This window comes from Lichenostomus cassidix, chromosome Z (genome assembly GCF_008360975.1).
Source record: "Lichenostomus cassidix isolate B80296 chromosome Z, HeHo_3.0, whole genome shotgun sequence".
NCBI classification, from domain to species: Eukaryota; Metazoa; Chordata; class Aves; order Passeriformes; family Meliphagidae; genus Lichenostomus; species Lichenostomus cassidix.
The window spans coordinates 71933982-71959971 of record NC_139511.1 but is presented as its reverse complement, the minus strand read 5'-3'; the positions used below and the strand labels follow the sequence as shown (position 1 = coordinate 71959971).

Genomic DNA, 25990 nt, shown 5'->3' with positions numbered 1-25990 from the left:
GCAAAGAGAAAATTAATAATAAATCCAGTCAGAACTGCAGGCAGATTAATTCTCTGTTAATGTTTTATGAATCTCCTATTGTTGGGATCAGGACAGGTGATGTTTCCTTAAGGGATTTCATGCACCATCCACATTTTTGTATCTTAACGACACTAATTTTAATATACTGTCTCTGCTGTGCAGTGGAAAATATTTTTATTTAATGGCCAGCCTTCTGTTCCTTTGCTTTTACTGAGCAATGCTGCAGTTTCAGGGCTCCTTACAGCAGGATGTGTGAATATAAGTGAAGAGATTAATATGAATAACCAGAACCAGACTGCCAGACTGAATATACATCTTTTGCTAGCTAAAAAATATAAAAGGCCCTTGAAAAAAACTCATCGGAGATGCAATCCCATTCAAGACTCTGAAGTTTTCCCTAGATGAGACACAACGTGAAGGAAGACTGCTAAGTTCCCTGGTGAGAAAATGTTGAGGGTCTTTATTCTGGTCTTGTGGCTCTGCAGACTGCCTGAATCACAAGGTCATGGCACGGCAAGATAGCTCGTTATATCTTCTTTAAACTGCCTAAACACATTTTAAATAACGCACTCGACAAATGAGAAAGTATTTTCCACTGAGGTGGGTAGCATCATCTCAGCTCTTCGAAGATTAAGGTTTACTGCTTGCTAATGCCACTTGCCAAGGACACATTTTATTGCCTTTGTGTTACTGTATGTCAGTCAGGAATAAATCTCTGTAGAGCTTCTATCTCGCTCTTCAGCCACACGTAACCTCATTTATATTCAACAAACTTTTCTTCCCTTCTCTCTCCCGTGCCTCCCGCCCCCTCTTCCTTCAGAGAAGGCATTTCAATGAGTCTGTGCAGGCACAATTTAGGACTGAAATGAAGATCTCTATTCAGAGGCTGAACAAATTCTCACCAGCTTCCTTAGACCTAGGACTAAGCTCTTCAGTTCCCTTCACCCCTTTTGTCTGCAGGTTTTTTGGGGCCAGACTGCCAAGTTCAAGCGAGGCTTCGATCTCTCCTCTTTCACAGGCCTCCTGATTAGTGGCTTTCTTTTTCCAAGACTATAGATACAATTATTAGAAATTCCTTTTTTTGTGAACACATTGAATGAAGGTATGAATGGAGATGGTAAGACGAAGAAAGTGAGAAGCTTAATATAACTTTGGCTTCTGTAGTTAATTAGATTTGGATGGCTTCAGAGGAGCAGCTGTAATTTTTTTTTTTTTTAATTGAAGTTACATAAAGGACTATTCAGTGTATTTTGGGTGGGGAGGGGAGACTGTATAAAAATAAAGAAGCTGAGAGATGGGTTTTGGAAATACAACCTCTCCCCCTCTTCCTTTTTTGGGAAACAGTTGTGGGAAGAGAAAAAAGAGAAAAAGAAAAAAAATGTCCCACCACCAAAGGGGATAACAGAATCACTGGCACTGCTGCTAATACCCTGTGTCTGAGGCACAGTATGCAGGATGCATATTCAAACAGGGATTTTTTTTCAGAGAGAATCTGAAATGCAGAAGTCTGAAATGTATTCCTTTGCACATCCAGAACACTAGATCTCAGACTTTCAAAAGGACATTGCCAAGATAGAGATCACATTCAACATTTAAAGCATTTCATGAAAATATATCGTTTCCTATCTGCCTGAAATCTTCCCACTGCTCACAGAAGGGATGAATTTTGAAACTCCAGTGACATGGCAGCAGTTACACTCTGCATTCATTCTTTGCCCTGCCTGGTGAAGGAAATGAGACTGGTCAGCTCTGTCTGCTGCTCCATCTCATCCCTGTTTTCTTTTTGGGATTTCTGCAATCCCAAAGTTTCAGTCTTAATTGAATTTTTAAACAGATGAAGAGATAGACATTAGAATTATGAGGCCCTAATCTCACAGGTGGCACCCCTGCCCATGGAAGGGAGGTTTGGAATGAGATGATCTCTTAGGTGCCTTTCAAACCAAGCCATTCTAAGACTCTATGATTATATTTTGCAACCCCTTTTATTCTTTCATCCTAATCTACATGTTAATCCCAAGGCTATTTAGTGAATTGTCTCTCCTTCACCAAGGGCGTTTTGGCAGCTAAACCTTCAGCTCCTGCAGACATTGATCCACTGAATGCAGCCGTGCTGATTTCTCCTCAGCTAGGCATGGAAGGCTGGGCTGTGGGAGATGTCTGATGTCTGTCACTTCAGTCACACCCTTGCACTGCACTGACTTCAGGGGGTGATTATTATCCTGTTAATTACATGGCTAGATTGCAGAATCACAGAATCCCAGAATGGTTTGGGTTGGAAGAGACCTTAAAGTTCATCCCATTCCACTCCCTGCCATGGCCAGGGACACCTTCCACTATCCCAGGTTGCTCCAAGCCCTGTCCAGCCTGGCCTTGGACACTGCCAGGGATCCAGGGGCAGCCACAGCTTCTGTGGGCACCCTGTGCCAGGGCCTCACCATCTGCACAGCCAGGAATTTATTCCCAATATCTAATCTAAATATTTCACTGTAAAGCCATTCCTTGTAGTCCTGTAACTTCAGGCCCTTGCCCAAAGTGTCTCTCCATCTTTCTTGTAGGCTCCTTTCAAATCCATCAGTGAGTTGTCACTGCCACCAGCCATCAGCCTTCTCACCTAGGTTATCAATAGGGTGAATCAGAAAGACAAATTCTGTTCTTGGTATCCCACTGTATTATTTATATATAGATCAAACAAAAGAAGAATTCATCTAAGTGTCATCACAATATTTTTTTCAGTACAGCAAGTAGTGCTATTTTAAAAAAAATCCTTTTTTTCTAAATTTGCTTCTCTGATAACTAAAAGTACACATATCCTCTGACTCTTTTTTTCTCTTAAAAAGAGGTAGTTTCTGCTTTGGCCCTCTAACCAAGTACATAAGAATGGCAGGTAGCATCTCTGAGATCTTCACTTCTTTATCAGTATTCTTTTTATTTTTACTAATGTGTGGGAAAGAAAAGATTTATCAGCATAGCCTATTATTATCAATACTTTCTCCTTTCTTGGAACAGAAATAGAAGTTTATATAAAATTCAAATATTTAAAAGAAAAACAAACCAAATCAATACAAAAATCAGTTTCCTAAAATGTCTGTCCTTGTTTGCTTACAAAAAAATTGCTATTAGCTTGGTATGATTTTTGAATTGTTACTTTTTTAATTGAAAAAAGTATTATGAAATTGTTGAAATGAAAAGTGCTTTAAATTGAAAAAAAAGAAAACATTTATTAAAATTTTTCAGACTCCTGAGTGATTTTTGTCATATTTGTCAACACATTCTTAAAATGTTGCGAAAACAAGAAAAAAAGTGTGAACATTTTTCCATCTAACTCATATTGGATTCGACTATACTAACCTTTTCCTCATCTCAGAGCATTATAAATACCATTTTTCCTTATGACACTTGAAAAGAAAAAAAAAGAAAAAAGGAAGAGAAAGCTTGATTTGCCCTGTAGATTTAATGTTTGCAGAAAAAGTGTGAATGCTGACTAACAACGAGCAGTGCTGGTAGGTTTGCAAAAATTCTGGCATGAACTCCAGGGCTCAAGGCTGAGTAGATGGCATGAGAGGAACAGCCAGAAATGATATGTGATATCCTTCTCAGGAGACAGGCTAGCAGTACCAGGGAATGGAGTTTGTGGGATTTGGTTTCTGGTTTAGAAACCATCTTGCAGTTGCTAAAGCAAGCAAACCACCTCCAGCACAGTCATGATGCAGTTGTGCTTTATTTCACTGTAAACATCCCAGCCTGGTTACTAGAGGCCTCAAGCTCTATAAAGTCTGAAAGGCAAAATTAATTATCCTGCCTGGAGTTCATCACTGCCATAACTCAGCTGCTTCTACCACCTGAGATAAATCTGTTTTAACTAGCTTAGTTGCCTCTACCCAGCTGTGCAGTTCTAGCAAAAAAGCCCCACACTCCTCATTTTGCTGTTAGCCTTTACCTTTCTGTCAATTTTTCTCTCAGAATAAATATATGTGTTCATGTTAGGGCAGTGTCTGCTGCTGGGAAGAGGAGGAAGGAGAGACAGAGGATGAGGTGATGGTTATCTAGGCCAGGCTGGATGAAGATCTGACCAACCTGGTCTGGTGGAAGGAGCTCCTGTCCATGGCAGGGCGTTGGATGGAGATGAGCTTTAAGGTTCCTTCGAACCCAAGCCACACTGTGGTGAGCAGGAACTAACTGGGTCTGCCATATGCAATGGTCTTGGCTGAGAAAACTGGTGGAACTTGAAGTGTTCAGTGTATGTGAGACAAATCTGATCACTTGAGGGACATAGAAACACATCAGGAAAGCTGTCATTAGAGTATTCAAGAAAGTGAAAAAATATGTGAAAGTCAGCACTGACCACAAAAAGGAAATAGGTGGTGGGAGCAGAATTTATTAATGACTTTTTGAAACAATCATGAGCAACTTTTTCCTGTGCCTTCTACAGATAATCTCAGTAGCAGCTCTGCTCCAAATTTCTGTGCCTTGAATTTAAATTCACTCTTTCAATATTTGTATAGTGAGTCAAAAATTCCCTTTCTGTAAATATTCCCAACAGGATAAGGTGGATATTGAAATGTTTGCACACAAAAGGTGTAGTCACTGTGAAAGCAAATCCATTTTAAAAGTGTTGAGCAAATAGTCAGAGGAAATGAGAATAAAATGAACGAAAAAGGCTTTAAGGGGGTTTGGAAAGGAGGCAGGTGAAGTCATTGTGATAGTGCCATGTCAGATTAGTGCTCTGAAAGCACTGTAGGGTGCAAAGTAGTTAAGACATTATTTACCCCTGCAATGGAGCAAGTATTATTTTTACTCACATTAATCAGTAGACTTGTAAACCCATTAGAGAATATAGTCCATGTACAATAGGAAGGATAAAATCAATGCAGAATGGCAAACTAGTAACAATGAGTGAAATTAAATGAGTTTTCTGTGATTTTCTACCTTTTCAAATTGCATTGCTTTTTTGGAATAAACCCTTCAGGATGCCTGCTGTGGACCTGACTGAAATACTGTAAAACAAATTGGTAACTAAAGAGGGCATCAAAATAAAACAGTAACCCAAAACCATAATCCTTTATCTAGAAATCTCACTGCTATTCTGACTGTATCACTGGCCTACCTGATTTATTATGTTGTTTCTATGCGTAAAAACCACAAAAAGTGAGTAAAATTCAATTACTTGGACTGGGGAATTCCATGGCATTCATCTGGAAGTAGCTCTGCTGCATTCAGGGAACCAGAGCCTCAGGAAAGACCTGCCTCTTGCCCAGAAATTGAGTTGCCAAGAGCCTGTGATCGAAAGACAGCTGAGAAAGAAACTGCTGGGATTCAAAATTGCCTGGGAAGGGTCCAAGCTGACTTCCAGGGAACATTCTCCAGACCTGGGGCAGTGTTTAAAATGCAAGGAAGGCCTTGAAAGAGCCTTCAAGAGACAGTTGTGTTTGTTGGGAGCTACAACGACTGCTTCATTGTCGGGATGCAGGAAGGGCTGAGTTTTGATGATGTTCACATCCTGGATGTGCAAAGAAGGTGAGAGGAGGAAAAAGGCTTCATTATCCTGATTATCCTCTCTGCTTTGAAGCACTCGTGGCCAAACCTTGATCCCTACTATGGATTGATTGTGTTCAGTGGAAAGGTACAGTTGAATCCAGAAAGGATCTTAGGTCACCTCAGTTCCTACAGTTAGGTAGGGAAAAATTTAGAATTAGGCGACAGGAAAGATGTCACTAGCATTGTAAAATCACAATGCAGCTAACAAATCTAAATAAAAAATACTTTTTCCTTCTGTAAACCTGTATACTGCAGTAATTCAAGAGTGAATAGCCCCCTACCTATACACAAACTCCACTGTCTTAAAGACAAAAGGAAACATTTTGCAGAATCAGAAAATGTTGAGGAATAAATATAATTTCAACTGTGTCACATTTTAATCTTGGATTTTAAATGGCTCCAAGTCCTCTTTTTTCTATTCAATCTGAACATTTAGCACTGCAATCATCTTAAAAGAATTTCCTTTACCAAGCAAAATGTACTTTGAGTATTTTAAGTAATAATTAAATCCAGTTATTGTGATTGCAAACATTCATCTCCAGTTAAATGGATGGCTCCATTCAAACATGGTTTGGTTGGCTGTTCTCAGCACAGAGCAGCCCAAGGTTCTCTGTTGCTCCCTAATGCTTTTGAGATGATTTTATCTGTCTTGTACTTCAAAAAGTAGTCAGATGGGAATAACTCCTGCTCTTGGCACTGTAAACATGATCCATAACTCTGCAAGTGAGTCACTGTGACTCTGTATGGAGAAGACGTTTGAGAAAGTGGATCTTTTATTCACTGACTGCTCATCACATTTATCTGGTTGGGGAGAATATCCTACACAGGTTCTGCACAACGGGAAGGACAGGCAGAGCCAAGATGTGTGATAGATAGAACCTCACTCACACAGCTCTTCACAGCATTGCCTGTGGCTGCACAGAAGCAGAAAAGGTAAAATAGAGCTTTAACTTCCAGGAACAGTCTGTTATTGAGCAACCTGAAACCCAGTCAAGGGGTGTAACATGATCTTCGGAGAGTTATGAGGGGAGAGAAAATTGCAGTATACAAATGGAGGGATAATTTCATAAATGCTTGGCCACTTAATCCCAATTTGTACGTTGAGGGTAAATAAAAATTTATACAAAATATTTACAAGACAAGTAGTCTGTGCCCAAGTCTGCAATACAGTCCAGATAAACAAGGCATAAAGTTTAGTAGAATGACATTGATATCAGAAACATGGAATACCTTACAGGAACTGACACAATGGTGAGTCAGCCCTGGGAGTACAAATAGTGAAAATCATCCCTTTGCCACCTTATTCCAGAGAACCAGGGGCAGAAAGTGAATCCTCCCCACCATCCCCCCCAAAAAAGTGGTCATGGGAAGAGGAAAGAGGCCTTGGTACCTCTCAGGAACAAAAAGCCAGAAACATTATTCTGGAGAAAACTTTACATTGCTTTTGATTATGGATTTTTAATTGTGTCATATAAAGTTAGTGCTTAGAAAGTACTAGACATGATAATAAAGGTTCTGAACCTTAGAAAGACAATGAAAATTGTCTTCAAAGAAATTCCTTCCATTTTACCAGAATACTGAGGCAATATATATGGGATCAGAGTAAATTAAAACTGAAACTCTTTTGAAGATCTTCCCATCACCTTTCCAGTGCAGAATAGGTGCATTTTCATAATTCTTCTTTCCACTCATTTTTACCAGGGAGCCAGGACTTTCTCCAACAAGCTTCCTTTGCAGTCTATGCCAGGTTTTAGATGAGGTTTTCATCAGTGTATTCCTCCCTAATATTTTCCATTGTCTAATTTCATCCTATTATATCTAATTACACTCCCCTGAATGACTTGAAACTATTCTTATCCCTCCCTTCAAATGCTTCCAGACAATTATCTGGCTCTGTATCCCTATTTGCCAAGTTACAGCTATTTAGTTTTTTTAACCTTTTGTTCCATTAAATTGACTTTCCTGTTATCCAAAGGCTATACTGTACCTTGCCTAAGAGGAAAGATTTGGAATGACTTGCATTATTTTAAGCAGATGGGTTAGGCTTGCAAAATATTTGTCTCCTCCTTGCAATCATAGTCACGAGTATTCCATCATATTTGGAACTCCTGTTTCCTGGCATCCTGTGAATGGTTATCAAATAGATTTGATGGTTAATTTTATAATCATTTCATAATTGATGTACTAGTGTGCCGCTGCTGCTGATTACTACTGACTTCAATAATTTATTGGCTATGTTCTTCCATCAGATGAGAGAAAAGAAAACAAACCAAAATGCTGTCTTATTATTCCACACACTAGTGATGTCATCTAAGGATTCTTGACCAAGACTTTGGAATATCAATCAAGGAAAAGACTATCTGAGGTTAACTGTAACACCAGACTTACTGGATGATTTCTGTAAATAAGTATTTGTGGCACAGCTTGTAGACTACTGGCTTTTGAGAATTTCTGAAATTCTCCTTAAGAGAAAATCTTTCAGAATAAAGGGAATAATAGTTTGGTTGAGTCAATGTAAACTGAACCACTGCGTTATGGGTCAATACAAATGTTCTGCTCTGTTCAGATTCACGTTTTTAACAATAACAAAACCCTGGCCAGTTAAGCCTTGACTCATCTCACCTAAAGGCAGCCATGTAGAAGATGAACATTTGGACTAACCTAAGCCCTCCACAGGCACCTCCAGAAAGTGATCTATTTCTCCTGTTTCTGATATTGATCTTGGTGTACAAGATGCTGCTAGAGCATATTTTCCCGAACTGCCAGTAACATGAAAACAGAAAATACTTAGGACATGACCAGCTTTGAAAAGAACTTGCCAGACTGTAATGCCCTCAAAACCCCCAAGGTATTTAATGAGCAGAGACATTAACAAAATCTTTTTCCTGATTGGTTTGGGTGGCTTACTCCTCTAGATTTCTCTTCTTTCCCCTACCCGGCATGAAGGAAAGCCATTATGCCCTCCAGCCCCACTGATATCCACAGTTGTCCCTGGGGAAAGAGCAGATGTGGAGGAGAAAGAGGAGATGTGGGAATGTCCCCACCAACATTAGACTACTCAGGCTGGGTAGATATCTACTCACACCATACAGTTTTTTTCTCTGTGTGATTATTGGATCATAGAATCATAGAATTTTAGAATTTTAGAATTTTAGAATCATAGAATCATTGAATCATAGAAACATTGAATCATTGAATCATTGAATCATTGAATCATAGAATGGGTTGGGTTGGAAGTGACCCAAGATTCAAACCCCCTGCCTTGGGAGGGAGAACATTCCATTAGATCAGGTTGCTCAGAGCTCCATTCAGCCTGGGCCTGAACTCTTCCAGGTTCACCTCCTCTAGCCAGTTTCCAGTCTTCTGGACCTCTTAGAAATGTAGCATCACCAGGATATTATAGAAGAGTTACAAGCCCATCTTTAAATCTGACTGAAACAGGCCAAGAAATCTCAGAGTTAAGTGGAGAACACAGGTGGAAAAATCATAGTGTGATTGCAGAAGGCTATTTCCCCTTCAGAAATTCAGCTAAAGAAAGAGCAAACCGTTTATATAGAATTGAATCATAACTTTTTTTTTTTTATCAGGTACTTGCTATCGTTTTCCCCCTTGCTGACATGAAAATTGAGAAACTGGGAATCCAATTACAAAGGCTAGATAAAAGGGAATGATAGCAAGGAATTTTAATTGGATGGAAAAGATGTTGAAGGCATGTTCACTAGATACATGCTTCAAAAACAGCAGAACTACAAGTGTACAGGCAGGGGTCACTGTATAAAGGGATAATAGGTGACTTAGAAACAGTGAACCACAGCTCAGGTTTTCAATCAATAGGACCAGTGAGAGCTGCTGGACCTTCGATGCAATTCATTACTTCAAGAGGTAGTAAACAGCAATATTGACATTTAGAATGCAACCAAACCCAAAATTGCTTATGTCTTTGGCAGCTTTATTTTAAAGTGTGAAAACTCTCAGCAGGTGGTACCAAGGGTTTTGCAACCTTTTCTTTCCAAGGCTTACTGCAAGGAAAAAACATGTTGTTTGGTGCTTTGTGCTGAACAGCTCTTATTGTGCTCCTGCTGCTTCTTCTTCTTCTTCTTCTTCTAATTCTTCCTCTTCCTCTTCCTCTTCCTCTTCCTCTTCCTCTTCCTCTTCCTCTTCCTCTTCCTCTTCCCCTATTAATGTTATTATTATTATTACTGCTTCTGCAAGATGTAATAGCAGAAAAAAATAGGATGGTCTCAACTTTCCTGTGTAGCATGGTGATCCAAAGTCCTCTTGATATCTTGAATTAGAAAAGTCCAAGCTTTTTGGCTTGAAATATGATTTGAACTTTGCAGAACTGTCCAGATAAGCATGGCAATGAGCAGTCGTTTAGCCCTGCTACGGTAAGCATTACTGGTTTCCATGTAGGAAGACTCAAAATTCAAATCCAGATGAGCCTGAGCATTCCTCAAAACATTTTGGTTAAACTTCCTCTTGTGGCATCTCCAGACCCATGGGATGCTGGCATTTCAATTACAGTGCAAACCCAATGGCAAAACTCAAACTGGTTTCTAAGATGTCAGGATTTCACTCATCAGAATGAGATCATCTATCAGCCCTCCTGTTCAGTCCCAGTGAAAACAGGAATGCACCAACAGATGAATCTGGCTACAATTCAGGCTGAGGTGTGTGTTTTTAATCTCTTCCTTTGAGAGAACAGCCCAGCATTTGACAAGCCTTTGGAGTTAGGATATATACCATGAATTAAATTCCTTTGCTGCTGGGCTCTGTTTGTGGGGAAACTATTTACCTTTTAAATGATGCACTTTCTCAGACCTGTCACTGGAAAACAGACCCACACCTGACTCTATAGCTTCTGTTAATGGACCTGGACAAGTTTTATTGGAAGGACTGCAGGGAAACAGAAACAACCACACCAGGCTTGATGGTCCATCCAGGGAAGTTGTTGATGTTAGATCTTCCAAGGAACAGATATAAACATGCCCATAATGGATACTATAAAGGTTCTGTCTGCAGAAGAAATGTTCCCTTAACCCATCCAATGCAGGCAATGATATCTCCTTGTCTTGCCCTGGAAACATGGAGCCCTTCCTTGTGTCCTTCCCTCTGACATCCTTTAGGAAGAGCAGAGAACACTGACTGCACAGAGTGAGAAGATCTCATTCTTAAAGAGTGAAAGAGTTGGGATTTACACAAATTAACCTCTAATTGCAGACACTGACTTCAGGGAAGGAAAGGGAATAGAGGCAGAGGGAAGGGAAGGGAAGGGAAGGGAAGGGAAGGGAAGGGAAGGGAAGGGAAGGGAAGGGAAGGGAAGGGAAGGGAAGGGAAGGGAAACTACATACTTTAATGTGCAGAAAACCCAAGATTAGTGGTAATGCCAGCTGGCAAGTCTGCTAGTTTGAGTCTGGAAGAGGACAGCCAGGTTTTTACGGTGTTCTGTCCCAACAGGGGCAGCTTGGTGCTGCCACTCTGAAGCCAGAAGGAGAGTTCCCCTGTTCCTCTGCCCAAGCCATGCAGGACACACTGTGCTGGATGTGAGTAGGAACTACACACCACCTCTGCTCTCAGCATCACCAATTCATAACTCCTGGCCTGTTCCAGCATACTGAAGAGCTGACTGTGATCCTTGTGGGGAATGGTTTTATTCTCCTCCACAGTCTGAGAGGTCAAACATCCTTGACCCCCACAAATAATTGGTGATACTAAGACATGCTGGAGAACTGAGAATGGTTTTTTCTGTGCAATTTAAAATGACATTAGGGAAAGGAGATATAAAGTAACTGAAATGGTCACTCTTTGTACCTCTGATTCTGATAAAAAATGCAATGTAAATATGCAAAACTTCTGATAGTGTTCTGAAGCTGGTGTTTATACAGGAACCTCAATGTATACCAGAGGGACTGAAGATGAAAAAATGTTTACATCTCTATCTCTATCTTTATCTATCTCTACCATCTATCATCTATCTCTATCTCTATCTCTATCTCTATCTCTATCTCTATCTCTATCTCATCTCTATCTCTGATTTATATCTGTATTTGTATTTACATCTTCTCCATATCAAAATCTCCACACCCTCTCCTTTGCCACTCTAGGATATTTATAATGCTTTCAACCCAAGCTTTCATAGAGACAGAATTTTCAATTAATTTTTTATCTTTTTAGAATTATTTTAAACTACTTTGACTCTCCATTAGCAGAGTTATAGGTAGAAATATTGACATGTATATCTTTCAATAGTACCTCTCCTGCTTCACCCCAAAGATTGTCTCAACTTGCAAACTCTTTCCTTTCCCAGTGGGTAATTGCAGAGATTATTGCCACCACCTCTGGAGAATTCAATCCCTCTTCTTGGAAATCAGTTATAAGTGTTACATTAATACACATAACTCTATTCAATTACTTTCTTGCCCTTCCCATGCTACAGATCTATCTACTGCTAACTTCTGTTTGAATACACACCCTCCTTATCTTGGAAGAATCAGGCACAGTCTGCCTGAAAACAAACTTGATTATAAGGCAGCAAGAAGAAATGGCAGCAAGTCAAAGAACATTATAGATGTCATTTGCCAGAGGAATTTTCTTACAGCTTGTGGACACTGAATTATTGACTCAGAGTTTGTGGTATGGGGTTTGTTTTTTTTGGTTTTTTTTATTTTTTGGGCAAGTGGTTTTTTTTCAATGCTGTTTTTATTGTAGTATTGTGAGGGTGAAGTTTTTTTAGATGCTATCATTATAGTTTGGTCTGCAGCTCTTCCTAGAGGTTGCTTTTGGGACCTGAATATGACAGACATATAGGAGAGAGAATTAATTTCAAAAATCTTTAGATACTGGGTATGAGCTGATCTTAGCTAGACACCAAGAAATCTCTTTGTCTGAAAGGAAATCATCCCCAAATGTTGACTCAGCTGACCTAACTTAGGTAGCTGACTCTGTCTAGAAGGTTTTTATCATTAAAGTGCCTATTTCCCTCCAATGATTATAAAGTAAATCTAGGCAGATAGTTCAGATTAAAAAACATTAAAATTCTATAATTCTTTTTGAGAATAAACCTATTCAATGGTCCTCAGGAAATTTTTCAGAAGGGACTACAAGCAGCAGTACATATGAGATTATACAGACTTATGGTGAGACAGTTCTGAGCTGTAAGATTAGCCACAGACACAGTAAAAATCACTCTGTCATAAGCACAGCAGTTATTGTCACCTGGATGTAAAGGAATGACAAGAACCTTTGGAAAGGTACACAAAAGGAAGCAACATTTCCAAAAAAAAGGGGCAGACAAAATGGCCTCTGATGGAGTCTAAGAAAATTAAATGTTTGTTTTTCTTTTGCTCTTGCATTTCTGCAAGGCTTTATAGTATTTGACTCCCTCACTTTCCTATCCAATAACATTTGCATGTGGTGTTCCTGCAGCTCTCAACTTACACTAAAAACTGGTGGGAACCCTCAGGTGTATTTAAAGGCTGGAGATTATTCAGCAGAGGCAATGGTCTCCTAACCACCAGTACTTCCTCAGAAGTGGAGAGGCATCAGCAGGATGGGATGCCATGGGGAAGGGCTGTAAGTGGATCTTTGCACCTTAGTCAATTATTTATCATCTTACTGATACTACCTGACACCAACAACTACAGGACTTGATGAACCTGTGTTTAGCTGATTTTTTTTTTTTCCAATTTTCCTGTGTAGACCATGTTTTCAAGATCTCTAATCATTCTTCCTGGTCTTTGAACTGCCTTCAATCTGGCCACATACCTCTTGATGTTTCTGAACAAAGGCATCTGGACAGGCTGAATTTGAAGTAAACACGAGCAAATGGTGCAAAGCTGTGCTGGAGCACGAGAGGCAAAGATTGTAGTTGAGAACAAGACAATTATGTTAATAACTTCTTATCCTCAGACTATGTGTGCTCATGGGAGTTGTCAGCTGAGCCCTAAGGAATGCTGAGCCATTGGTATTCACCATCTTTATTCAGATTAAGCCACATAAATAAAAAGTGCCAACAGACAACAGCCTTTGAAGATACTGAATCTCTAATGCATATTGCTTTTCATTTCTATGCTTTATTTTCAGTTTAAATAATAATGAATTTTTTTGACAGGAGATAAGGCTGGGAGGCACAGCTGAACCTGCACCTGGGAAGGGCTGCTGGTTCTGGGCACTGGTGGCTGTGGGCTTTGGTTATCCACCAGATCTCCTTGCTTTGATCAACCTGACATCTGCAATTACTGGGGACCACTATGTACCAAGATAAAGAATCTCGCAGCAAGCAGTCACACATTGGGAAAAACATATATCTTTTATGTTTTCTAAATAAACTTCACTTTGTGGATTTCCCAGCTATACAGAGTTTCTAGTTTTTTCAGAATCCTTTATGTTCTGTTGTTTTGATCTGAGCAGGTCCAGAGCCTCCCCTCAGTCCCTGCTGTTCCCCTCCACCATGCACTAGCTTCACATTTTGAGAGGAAGTGAAATGGAAGAGAGAGACAAAAAAGGCACAATTTTCCAGAATTTTCCCTGTTACCTCAGGATATACTCCATGCCTCTCCCCTTCTTCCCAGGCTATGACTGCCAGCCTCAGAACTGGTCTTCTAACTGTGTGATCTCCATACACAACGGTAAATAAAGCAGTGCAAAAGCCTTGGGCATCACAAGAAAAATACATTTTAACTACCAAAGGAAAATCCTGAACAAGAGCTAAGCCAGGACATCTTGCGGCATAAGGATTAGTTACCACAGAATGTGCTATTAAGGGTAAATTATTGCTTCTATCATTATCTTAATAGCCTGGTGGTTGTGGTAAATATTTACAGCAATCCAGGAAGGTGAGAATTTCCATATTATTAGAAATGAAAACAGTTGTTATTTTAATTTTGAGGAAAGCTAACTAAGTTCTGTTTTTCTATTGAAAAATTGCATGTATTTGGGGCTTCAGTAGATTATGTATTGATGCATCTTTTATCTCTCCTCTGTGGCTCTGGCTGGATGCAGAACTAAGAGCAGCTCTGCAGGTTGAGGCCAACTCATTATGCTGGTCTGACCCCTAAATCAAAGCAATGACCTGATGGAGCTCCAGGCCAGCTCCATTCACTCCTTCTCCATTCACAGCCCTTCTTTCCACTCTCACAGGGCCAAGCAGAGGGCCACAATGTCACAGCAAAGTCCCTTGTGGCAGAGTCCTTCAGCACTCTGTGAGACAGCAGAGGAAGTGCAGGCTGGTGAGATAACACTAATCAGCTAACAGCCCTGAATAGAACAGGGAACTAAACATGTCAGCTGTCACTTATGATAGCATACAGCGTTCAATTTCATTCAGTTGGGCTACTTTAATGTTCATCTCCTTTCCTGTTTAAGCATAGGTGATTCTTAATTAACTTTTCCTAGCATGTCACTCTCAATTGTACTCACTGTAGGCATTATCCAGTATAGATATATTTGGGAAAGGACATGTAGGAACAAAAATCTTTCCAATTATGCAGAAATGGGGAAACTAGGAACTCATGCACCTTAAAAAGTTTAGTCACTTGGGTATATGCCTCTGGCATGCCTGATTTTATTTTAGAATTTCCTTGCGTGGGAGAAGATGACTGAGACCTCAAACTGTACAGAAACTGAAGAACTGAGTTCATGAATTTTATTTTCCTTCCCAATTCATTCTAAAATTGTCCTTGAGGAAGGCTCTGTATTTTATACAGGTCACGTTATTGATACACATTGCTGCTCAAACAAAAAAAAAACCCTGAGAGTCACACAATTGCTCCATTTTAGTCCCAGTTTTCTCCTATTTCTGCACTCTCCATTAACTTGAAGAGGCTTTTTTAGATGGTAATTGAGCAGTTGCACTCAACACAAAACAAAAAAAACCAGCATATCAAGGCTTGATCTTTTCTGAGTGATATCCCAGATAATGCACCAGGTTCTGTCTTGTCCAAGAACATCACCTCACCCTTTCTAATTTGGCTCAACTCCTTTCCATGCCTATCCACGCCAGCAACATTCTTTAGGTTTGGGCTTTTTCCCCCTCTGTTGCTTCAATTCACATAGGATGCAAGATAAAATGATCTGCACAAAGCAGAGATCAGTGTGAAGTTTGAGTCCAAGAACATTCAGGTCTGTGAGAACCAAATCTGGGAGTAAAGTCTTTTCTACGTAATAAATCTTGCAGTAAACAGTGCAAGTTCCCTGACACCCACCCTCCTTTGGCTGTCCTGACTCTAGCAAAAGTGACACTAGAAAAGCTCTTCTTTTGCTAAAATTTGCTAAAATAAATTTTAAAGGAAAATAATGAAAAAAAAGTTTAAAAGACTTCCAATTGAGAACGTGGTATGGCTTGGATCAGAGCTGACCTACATAAGAATAACAAAGCAAATAAGGAAAATAAATTATAGGAGGGTAAAAAAAAATTAAAAAGCAGGGAATCAGGTCAATCCAGCGAGAAGAAGAGGAATGGGGAAAGGAAAATCTGGACGTTTTTAGTGGGGTGAAGAAGTCCTAAAGAACAGGGATTCCCATTTTGGCTGTGATGAGGAAAGGATGGTAATGCTGGAGGCAGTTCCTGCTCCACATTGCCCAACTCCAACCCCCTCCTCTTCCTTCATGGAGGAAGCAGCAGGGTCTAAAATAGCTGGTTTGCTCCTCTTTCCTTTTTCATTGGCATCTCATCTCCACAGTGGTTTCCTGCCTTACTCGTGCCCTGACATGAACATTGCATCCAAAAATAAATTATTTTTATATATTTTACTATATAAATATGTGATCTAGATAAGGGGATTGAGTAACCATTATCAAATTCATGGACAGCACCAAGCTGGGTGGGAATTTTGATCTGCTGGAAAGCAGGAAGGCTTTGCAGAGGGATCTGCACAGGCTGGATCCAGGGGATGAGACCAGAGATATGAGATTCAGTAGGAGCAAATGCTGGGCTCTACACTTAGACCACAGTAGCCACACTCCAGGCTGGGCAGAGGGGCTGGAAAAGTGCCCACTGGGAAAGGCCCTGGGGGTGCTGGTGGCAGCAGCTGCACATGAGCCCAGGGGTGCCCAGGTGGGCAGGAGGCCAGTGGCCCCTGGGCTGTCCCAGCTGTGGTGTGACCACAGCCCCAGGGCAGTGCCTGTCCCCTGTGCTGGCTCTGCTGAGGCACCTCCAGCCCTGGGGACAGCTCTGGGCCCCTCAGGACAAGAGAGACACTGAGGGGCTGCAGAGTGTCCAGGGAAGGGAACGGAGCTGGGAAGGGTCTGGAGCACCAGGAGAGGCTGAGGGAGCTGGGAAAGGAGCTCAGCCTGGAGCAAAGGAGGCTCAGGGGGACCTTGTGGCTCTGCACAGCTGCTGACAGGAGGGGACAGCCAGGGGGTCAGGCTGTGCTCCAGGGAACAGGGACAGGAGGATGGAGTCCTAAGCTGCACTAGGGGAGGTTTGTGGAGAACATTTGGAGGGATTTCTTCACAGAAAGGGTGGTCAGGCTTTGGAAGGGGCTGCCCAGGGCAGTGGTGGGCTCTCAATCCCTGGAGATGTTCAAGATGTGGGAACTGGTCACAGGCTGGACTTGATGACCTTAGAGGGCTTTTCCATCCTAAATGATTCTATGGTCCTGTGATTATTTCTGTAAGCCAGTGCCATAAGAACCTCAAAGCAGCAGAAACAAAGAACAGCCCTGCAATCCCATTTCTGCCAAACGAGCCAACAAACCGAATTCCCCTGGAGGGTTTTTAGCCAGCTACAGGTATATCAAAAAACAAGAAAAAAGTTAAAAAGCATTTTCTAGTGCTCTTGCTGCAGGTTTTTTTTTGTAGCAAGAATGTGCTACTGTAGCTTGCTACTCCATTATCATCCTCTGCAAAAATAAGGTCTCATAATTAATGTCTGAAAAAATAGCAGGTGTCCAAGCCTGGATTTTTCCCCCCTTCCTTCTCTTTCTTTCCCCTTTGTATCATAAAGGTGAGTTAACAGCCTTATGTGTTCTGCTGAACTCGAGCTGGATCCAGCTGAACTTCAATACATCCCAGCAGCAAACTGTTTATTAAAGACCTGTCAAATGCCCATATTCTGTGGATCATCACAGGAGCTGACAGTGCGACAAAGGCTTGAAATCCAGTGCATATCACTGGAGGATGCCATTAAAATGAAAGTGAGACCAAAACCTCGCAGCTGTCAGTCATTATCTAGGACATTCTCACACAGTAGATCTCACACACTTCCCTTCATCTGGCATGGGTCTCCTCTTCACACTTCTCCATTTTTTCCTGTAATGAAACAGCTTTCGAACAAAAAAGGATTTTTGAAAAAAAAGAAATCCATAAATCTCTACAGAAGATGTGCATTTCCACTCCATTTGGAGTTGTCCTGCATGTCCAGTTAGCCACCGTGTCTCTCTTTTAGGTCACCTGCTGCTTATTTTATAGGCTGTTATAATTTAGAACCTGAAAAGAAGCATAAATAGGCATGACTGAATTTCAGCCATTAAAATAGAGTTTTCCCAAGAAAAATTGTTCTCAGCCACTTGCCCTTATCTCAGACCAAGCCTGAACATAACTTTGTTCCAGTTCAAGTGAGATGGGCTCATAATGTTCCTGTCCTCATTATTTTTTGGGTTTTCTTTTGTTTTTCCAATTCTGGGTCTGCCTGGGAATTTACTGGCTGTGATAGCCAGATCAAGGCTGTGTCAGTGCTGTCAGTGATCAGCTCTTAGCCAGGAGAAATGGCTGGTCTGAGCTCTGTGGGCCAAAAGTAGGAAATACCTGAGGTCTCATAAGCTTGTTCTGAAGGAGCTTGATATCCAGCCTGTCACACCAATTTTACAGCCATTTATCTCCATCAACATCAGAGACACTATGCCAGAGCAAAAAATAATGGAGTGTTGACTCAGCCTCTTACAATTTTAAAGTCATACTTGATTTACTTTAGGATACAGTATATTTTATTGCCTCTTGTCTTCACTCCTGAACCCAGGTCTCCTCATCACTAGACCACTGGCTAAAGAAATGTCCAAATACAAGACAAAACCACAGCATAATTACTCAAGTGCACTCTGATCACATGTCTTACATAATTATGAAATGGTTCCACTTTTTATGTCTATAATTATTACAAACTCATATCAAAAGGAAGGTCATCTATATTAGCACAGATTTCAGATTTATTACACTACTCTGGCACTGCTTTGATGTAAAAGAGTTTGACAAATATATTTGGTAGGAAAAAATATTAGGGGTAATTATGTCATTTGCACATGAATTTTTATGATTAAAGCATTTTTAGAGGCTCAGTGCACAAGTTACCTTGCACTGCAATTATTTTAAAGTTTTATTTTGCTTTAATATATACAAAACAGCTACAAAAATTGTCAGAATAATTCTTGTACAGCTCCAGGTTAAATTCTGTTCCATTAAGAACAGAGTTAATAATGCCAGTCATACACTTCAACTTAGGGGTAATTATATGCGTTTAAAAATATATTCTAAGTGTAATTACAGTGGAATTGCAGTAAAATGGCCATGCAATGAAAAACACTCCATTACCCAGAATACCTGAGGCGGATGGAAACTTAACTAAATCAGATGACTTAGTATTTCAGCCAGGTTCTTTGGAGATTTTTCAGGGATGTCAGTGAAGAACAGCAAAATACAGCAATTAAGAAAAAAAAAAATACTGCAGTTAAGGCTAAGAGCACACAGCTGTAACAAAACCTCCATGACACATACAGCACAAAAAAGTGTAAGGAAAATAGGATATTTAGACCATGAGTTTTGATTTTGGCCTCAATTTCTAAATGCAATTAAAGAACAGTTTTGGGGAAGGGTTAGACAGCAGTTTTTTAGACTGGAGAAAAAAGAAGAGGGTGGTGTAGGGAAAGCCTAGGTAATGTTGCCCAGAAGATGAAGTTCCCACTAGGAGGATGCCTGGAAACATGGAAGCTGTTCTGGGTGCCTCCTGCTCTGCTTAGGAAAATGAGTCATACTTTCACATATTCTTTATGACTAAAAAGGATGGCACTCATGCATTGCTTGGCTTTTGCAGCAATGCTGCCTCCTGACAGAACAGCCCTGGAGGCCCCAAATACTGATTAATTGCTCATGACATAAGGAGTCATGTTAATATCAGCAGCAGGATCCGGTTCCCAGGGAGAGAAATGGCAGACTGGTAATTCCTCTTGATCCAAACTGGAAGAAATAATGGAAATGATCGTACAGATCAGATAAACTAAAACAAAAACCAAAACGAGCAGAAGATGAAGCAAGAAAGTTTTAAAAGAATATCTGTAAGCATCCCTGAAAGAGCTTAGTCTTGAGCTGTATTTGGAAAATATAAAATATTTCCTAGGACAAAAGCTACAAAAAGCCTGAACAGACCCAGAACCTCTCTGGTAAAGGTCCCACCCCAGCCTGGTGAGGCAGATCAGGATGGTGCAAGCTGTCCCCAAGCCCAGCAGAGGACATGGAGAAAATTATGGCCTGATGTGTTCCTGCCCAAGATGTGCTGTGGCATGGGTTCAGGGAGCTGGAAACATTAGCTTCTGCAAGAAACAAAAGGCGTGCAGACCAGCATGTCTGGATGAGTCAGTGGAGGGGGAACTGGGCCAGTTGGAAGGTTTGGTAAGACTGGGCACATATATCTCCCACATTGTAACCAACAGCATCCTGGAACAGAAAGGCTGGATTCTCCCAGCCTGAGTAACACGGAAGCCAATTATTTTTGAGCGAAAAACTCCTCGAGTTCTTGCTTCTGTTTAATTCTGTAGTCCAAGTGAAAAACTTAGAGACTACATTAAAAATATGTGGAGGAGGAAGGGAAAGGACAGGGGCATTTCTGGGCAGCTGACTGGATTAGCTCATCTTCAGTGATACTGCAGCACTGCATCCCCAGGAAAGAAGATGCTTTACCCAAATCTGGTGGAACCCTTTGGTGTGTGATGGAAGGACTCACCTCATCTTGCCAGAGCACACCTAAGGAGAGCCCAGTTGAACCTGGAAAGAGCCTGTGGAGATCAGTCCTCTAGGCATGCCCAAACTACACATCCCCAGAGCAGCTGAGGGTTGAAGAAGGACAGAGATCTACTGGAGGTGGCAATTTAGGATCAGTAAAAAGAGGTCCCAGGACTGCAGCAGAGATTCCTGACATTTCCAAAGAACCTGGAGGGCTCCTTGGTGCAGGTGAATAAAAGAAGAAGGGACTACTCACTATGGAATTGGATCACCATCCATGGCAATCCATGGAGACATGACCTGGGGGTGCTGGTTAAAGGGATTGAAAATTGCTCATGGAAACTCTGGGACTGACAGGAAGAACTGTGGGACTTTGGTCAATAACTGAGAGAAACAAGCAATGGGAAAAATAAAGGTTGGAGGAACAAATTAATTAAATACTGACACAACCAAGAGACTTTGATCAATCCAAGGCTGGACAGGACAGAGCCTCACCACTGCCCAGTGAGCTGCTTGTGGGAACTTGCAGACCACCAGCTGGAGATGTCCTTTGGGGTAAGAAGGCTCTGTGTTCCAATGTGGGCAGTGCAAGACCATCTTGGAATTTTGCTTATAAATACAAATATCTGTGAAGGACGCAGGGATAACCAGACAAATTTTAAGAGTTGATTTTCACATGATTCTAGAGGAAAATGGAGCAAAAACTCATCACGGATGGAGAAAGTTAACAGGAAAGCAGGAAAAACTCGGGAAGACTTGAATCCTGGGATTCTTTCAGAAGCCTGTCCACAGGAAAAAATAAATAGTTCGATTGCAATTTTAGTAGCAACTATGATACAAGCAAAAGTGGACAACAAATCAATCTTTAGAAAAGTGTTCTGGTGAGGCTAATTAATTAAAATATGATTTCTAAGTTTTTAGGAATAATAGTAGTCGTAACCATGACAACAAAACCAAGAATAATAACAGTAATAATAACAATAATAATAATAATAATAATAATAATGCAACAACATGTCCTAAAGTCCTTCTGAATTCAATTCCAGAGCTGTAGTCTTGCTCTCAGTGAAAATACAGGTGATGCTGATGAAGATGGAGATTGGCACAACAGCATACATTGAGCAGCTACTCCATCATGTCACAGTGTGAAAAAAGACAGAACAAGTCCCTGAGGAAAGTTATCAGCATAGTATGAATTAGCCTTCAATCTGTCTCCCAGAATCTCACCTCCTTTTTGGCTAAAATGCATAGTGGAAACAGCTCTTCTTTGGAAGACAGAAGATGAAATGCTAGAATCTGCTTTTCAGAGAGATGTTGACCAGGATGCTCTAGCTGGCCAATGACCTTGTGGAAATCTGTGTAGGGATGTGCAACAGGAACCTTAAAAAAGGTGAGGAGTACTGCAGAACAGGATGACACTTGAGGTTCTCCTGCTTAAAAGTTTAAAATTATATTAGAGTGAAACAAACTGCAACTTCCCAACATCCTTGGTTTATCAGGACCATGATACAACCACAGTGACTGGGTAAGAAGAGGGAATTCTTTGTGGCCTGTGGCATTAGGCTCAGAGTTGAACACCAGTGGTTGCTTCTTCCCTCCCTCCCCCTGCTTCCAAACTTTCAATAAAGCTTACAGAAAGCAGAGCTTAGGGCCTGGAGCCAGACTCCAATGGACCTGGCATAGTAATGCCATAAGAAGAAAAGTTTCCAAAGAAAAGATCTTGGGAAAAAAACATAAAAACCTTGCCCAAAAGGAAGTTCTGGTTGTGGATAAATCTGTAAGAAGACGCTCTCACCACGGGCTGCAAGGCAGAATAGCTGTGGTTAGGTCAGGCCATAGTTTCTTGCTCTAGCTCTTTAATTCCAGCATCCAGGGGAAACTTGCCAGGTGGTTGGAAAAATTGCCTTGTTTTGATTTCATGGTCATATTAAGGCCTGGGTGTGAAAGCATAGTAAGGCTGATGCTCTTCCAGATGGTGTTATTGGGAAGCTAATTGTAAACATTGTCTCAGGCAGGAGTGGGAGGAACCAGTTACTCCAGAGAAGGCTCCTGTTTGGGAAAAGTTGAATGCTTCTTTTTTTCCCTACTTTTTTTCACTCTTCTGACTAGTTTGAGAAAGTGCAGTGAGGTTGCAGAAAAAAAACACTTGAGAAGAACTTCCAGAAACAAAACTTACTGTCAAGATGGAGGGGCTAGAAAATTAATTGAAGAAAATCCTGACCATCCAGAACCAGAGCATTCCCTGCATGTTGCTTCTCAATGTATGAGCAATCTCTCAGCCTGGTCTGAAGACCCAGAAATTAAGACACCCAAGGCACTGGGGACCATGTGTGAAAACTAGGAGAGCTTTCTGGACTATTGATAAGTGTTTGTCAGGGAGGTGGATGCCCTGTATCCCACCCCAAGCCTCTCTGATTTAACTCTGGAATGCCCTGCACTCTTCCTGCACTGGAAGATGCTGGACAACCTCAGGCTCAGATGACAGTGACACTTTTGAGTGCTGTGCTGTGTTTCTCTCTCTGCAAGCAGCAAACCAAGTGCAGAAATGCTTATTAATGCCCTCACATGCTTTACACCTGGACAGGGGGAAAGGCAAAAATTATTCTGCTCAGGGAAAATACCCTTGAGCATTTTGCCTCTAGAAGAGATCATTTGCAATGGTGGAGGAAAAGCTTATTGCTTAATCTCAGTTATAGATTTATTTTATTTTCTTTTATTCCCCAGGCTGTAAATCTAGAACTTAATTACTTTTTGCATTCTTACCAGGGTGGAGGCATCGCAGATAGAAGGTCAGAGTTTAATTTCAGGATCCATTTTGTTCTTCTTCCCAGTTCCCAATTCTTTCTCATGAAAGATGTTTTACAATTTGGAGCATCAAATCTCATTATTTCCTTCTTTAACATGTTTAAATTACTTCAATTTATTGAAAATGATTGTTCTTCTTTTAATTTAGATGATTTTCTCCAATTAATAAACCATATTTTTTTTTCAATTCCTTTTATTTTCTTTTTTAACCAAACTTCATGTTTCTAGTTACCACTGGAAATTAAGTAATTCCTTCTTTTTTTCCAATCCTTTTTGAATGAAAACCTCTTTATTTTTAGATCACTGACAGGCTTTATTTCATAATTTAAAACTTTTCTAAGTTAATGCACTGTTTTCATGTGGATGCTAAAAAAGACTCACAAACCCTTACCTCATTCACATGCACCAGTTCCCCAGGTTCACCCACAATTTAAAGGCAGAATCCAGTCTTTTCCAGGCCCCTTTAGTATCCCTCAAATCACATTTCTACAAGCTGTCCAAGAATGTCTTAGAGGCTGATGCAACTGTCAGAAGACAAACCAGCACTGTTTAGGGCATGGAGCAGAAAGCATGCAGGCACTAAAACAATTTGGCATGACCAGCACTAATTTACTATACTGTTTATGACTAAAACTGTCCAAACAGTTAGTCAGAGGGAGCTGAGCTTGCACAGCTTTGTCTGGATGTCTTGTCTTATTTAGAATCTGGACCTCTGTGGAGCAGGAATGCAGAGGTGGCTGTGCATCATGGTACAAAAGCACAGAGCAGATGAATTTGTTGGTGCTGGGTGGACAGTGACAAAATGCTGGTTAAAACTCTCCAAGCCCTGATGCTTTTAGCAAGTGCCATTGTATTAAATTCAAGTTTTGCCCTAGCCAGCTCCTGTAGTTGTTCAAAGCTCTGGCCTACAGTGGGAAGAGAGATTTTCCAGTCTGCTGAGGGACTACAGGTGGTTGAGTTTACCAGCTCTCCAAGTGTTTTTAATTTCTTTTTCCTTCCTGAGATAGTTAAATGCACATTCCTCAGCTGTGTAAAAACAAATGGCCCTCTCTCCCACTTCGGGTGCGTTTCAAATGAAAGCCAGGCTTAATTAGAGCTTTTGAAGGCTTAAGAGTTAATGTGTGCCCATTAAACACTAACCACCACCGACCCTTTACTCTCTGTTTGCTGGGCATGGGTTCTGAGGATGTGCCAGTGTGGGATGTGGGGCTGGGCTAGTGGGGACCATCTCAGCATCACCATGTCCAGCTTGGGAGGCCAGGAGCAGATGTGTGACCATTGTGAAGCTTGGAGAAACCTCTCCAGCTGGGAAACACTCGGATGGTGAGCTCGTTTCTCAGCTGGATTTACTATGGGATTTGAGCTTGCAGGGAGTGGAGGGAAGCCTTGGCTCTGTGGCCAGCAGCTGATCAGCATCCCTGGCATTTTGCTGGCCAGCTCTGTGGCTGTGCACCTGGCCAGGGTCAGGGCTGAGCAGGATGGATCCCTACACTTGTCCCTGTGCAGGAAACACTGCAAGAATTATTGTTGCTGTTTTATAGGTTTGGGAAGTTGGGGATTGAACGAGTTGTCAAAGGCCACACAGAGAGCCAGGGGCAGGGCAGGCAGCACACCACGAGCCTTCCCTGCTCTCTGAGGCAGCTCCAGACCACACTGTATCTTAAGGCAGACATTCAACAGCCCTGTGGCTTGTATGGATGCTTAAATAGAAGACAAATTGCAGCATTTTTGCCTTTATTTGCACAGGTAACATCTACCCAGACTTCTAAACCTGCACAATGACTGATGAGTAACTCAGCAAAGATCTCTAGCAGACAAAATAGACATGCAACACACAGGGACTTATATGTTGAGCTTCCCTGCAAAAATCACACTGACAGACTTGCAATAAATATGTAATTTTATGGCCTATTTCTCAATCATATTCTGCTACATAATATCATGCTAAGAACTGTGAGCTACCTTGCCAATGGAAATATGCAGCTGGCAAGAGGTAAAGTCTCTCCAGAGCTGTTCAAGGAGTCATAACTGTAACAATATAAGCAAATAGATCATCAGCATATTCCTTAATGCATTTTTTTTCTCTTTTTTTTCCCTCTCCTCCTTCTTTCTCCTCATTTTCCCCTCTCACTTTCTTCCATCTGCCCTTCTCCACCATCCCTCCCCCTCACTCACTCCTCTATTAGTGTTTAGAAGATTTCACAGTTTTCTCCCAACCCTGGAAAGAATGTAAGTCGATGCTGCTGATTGCCTTTGAAAACATTTGGAACAAATTATGTCTACTTTTGGAATCTGAATAAAAGAATGTGAGCCTCAGTGGAGAAGTATGAAATACAGGGTGGGATTCACAGAAGGTTTGTAGCATTTTTCCCCTCCTTCCTTAAAAACAAAAACCAACAACACTTAAAAACTTTTTTCCTTATTTTTGTTACTTCAGGTTGGAAAATATTTTATGTGGGAAAAGTGAAGAGTCTAGAAAAGTGCTTTTTGTGAAGTGACATCTTCATCAGTTCTTTTAAAGGTGAAAATGATGATTGGCAAGAGTCAATTGTTAAAATGAACTCTCTGAACCCAGTAGGCTTGATGAAGAAATTCAGCAAATCGTATTCTCTCTACCTCATCTAGTGAGGAGAATTTTGGGCGACTAAAGTCTCTGTTTTCTGCCTTGTTCTCCTTTCAGACAGTTTGCCTCAGTTTCCCT

At 41.0% G+C, this 25990-nt stretch overlaps 2 long non-coding RNA genes across 5 annotated transcripts; one reads left to right on the top strand and one right to left on the bottom strand.

The window, feature by feature from the left end:
• Positions 1–2275: 2275 nt before the first annotated feature.
• LOC146425201 (uncharacterized) lies at positions 2276–8597 on the bottom strand. Of its 2 annotated transcripts, none has more exons than XR_014846815.1 (4): positions 8464–8597; positions 8218–8315; positions 7544–7679; positions 2276–2632 (listed from the first exon to the last, which is right to left on the bottom strand). It is a non-coding gene; the product is annotated as an uncharacterized LOC146425201 (long non-coding RNA). The 2 variants fall into 2 exon arrangements; XR_014846816.1 differs by lacking the exon at positions 2276–2632 and adding an exon at positions 3744–5682.
• A 226-nt stretch (positions 8598–8823) lies between these two features.
• LOC146425200 (uncharacterized) lies at positions 8824–10755 on the top strand. Of its 3 annotated transcripts, XR_014846912.1 has the most exons (4): positions 8824–9031; positions 9144–9438; positions 10081–10226; positions 10376–10755. It is a non-coding gene; the product is annotated as an uncharacterized LOC146425200 (long non-coding RNA). The 3 variants fall into 3 exon arrangements; XR_014846911.1 differs by lacking the exon at positions 9144–9438 and having other exon boundaries at positions 10051–10226; XR_014846910.1 differs by having other exon boundaries at positions 8824–9438.
• Positions 10756–25990: the final 15235 nt, after the last annotated feature.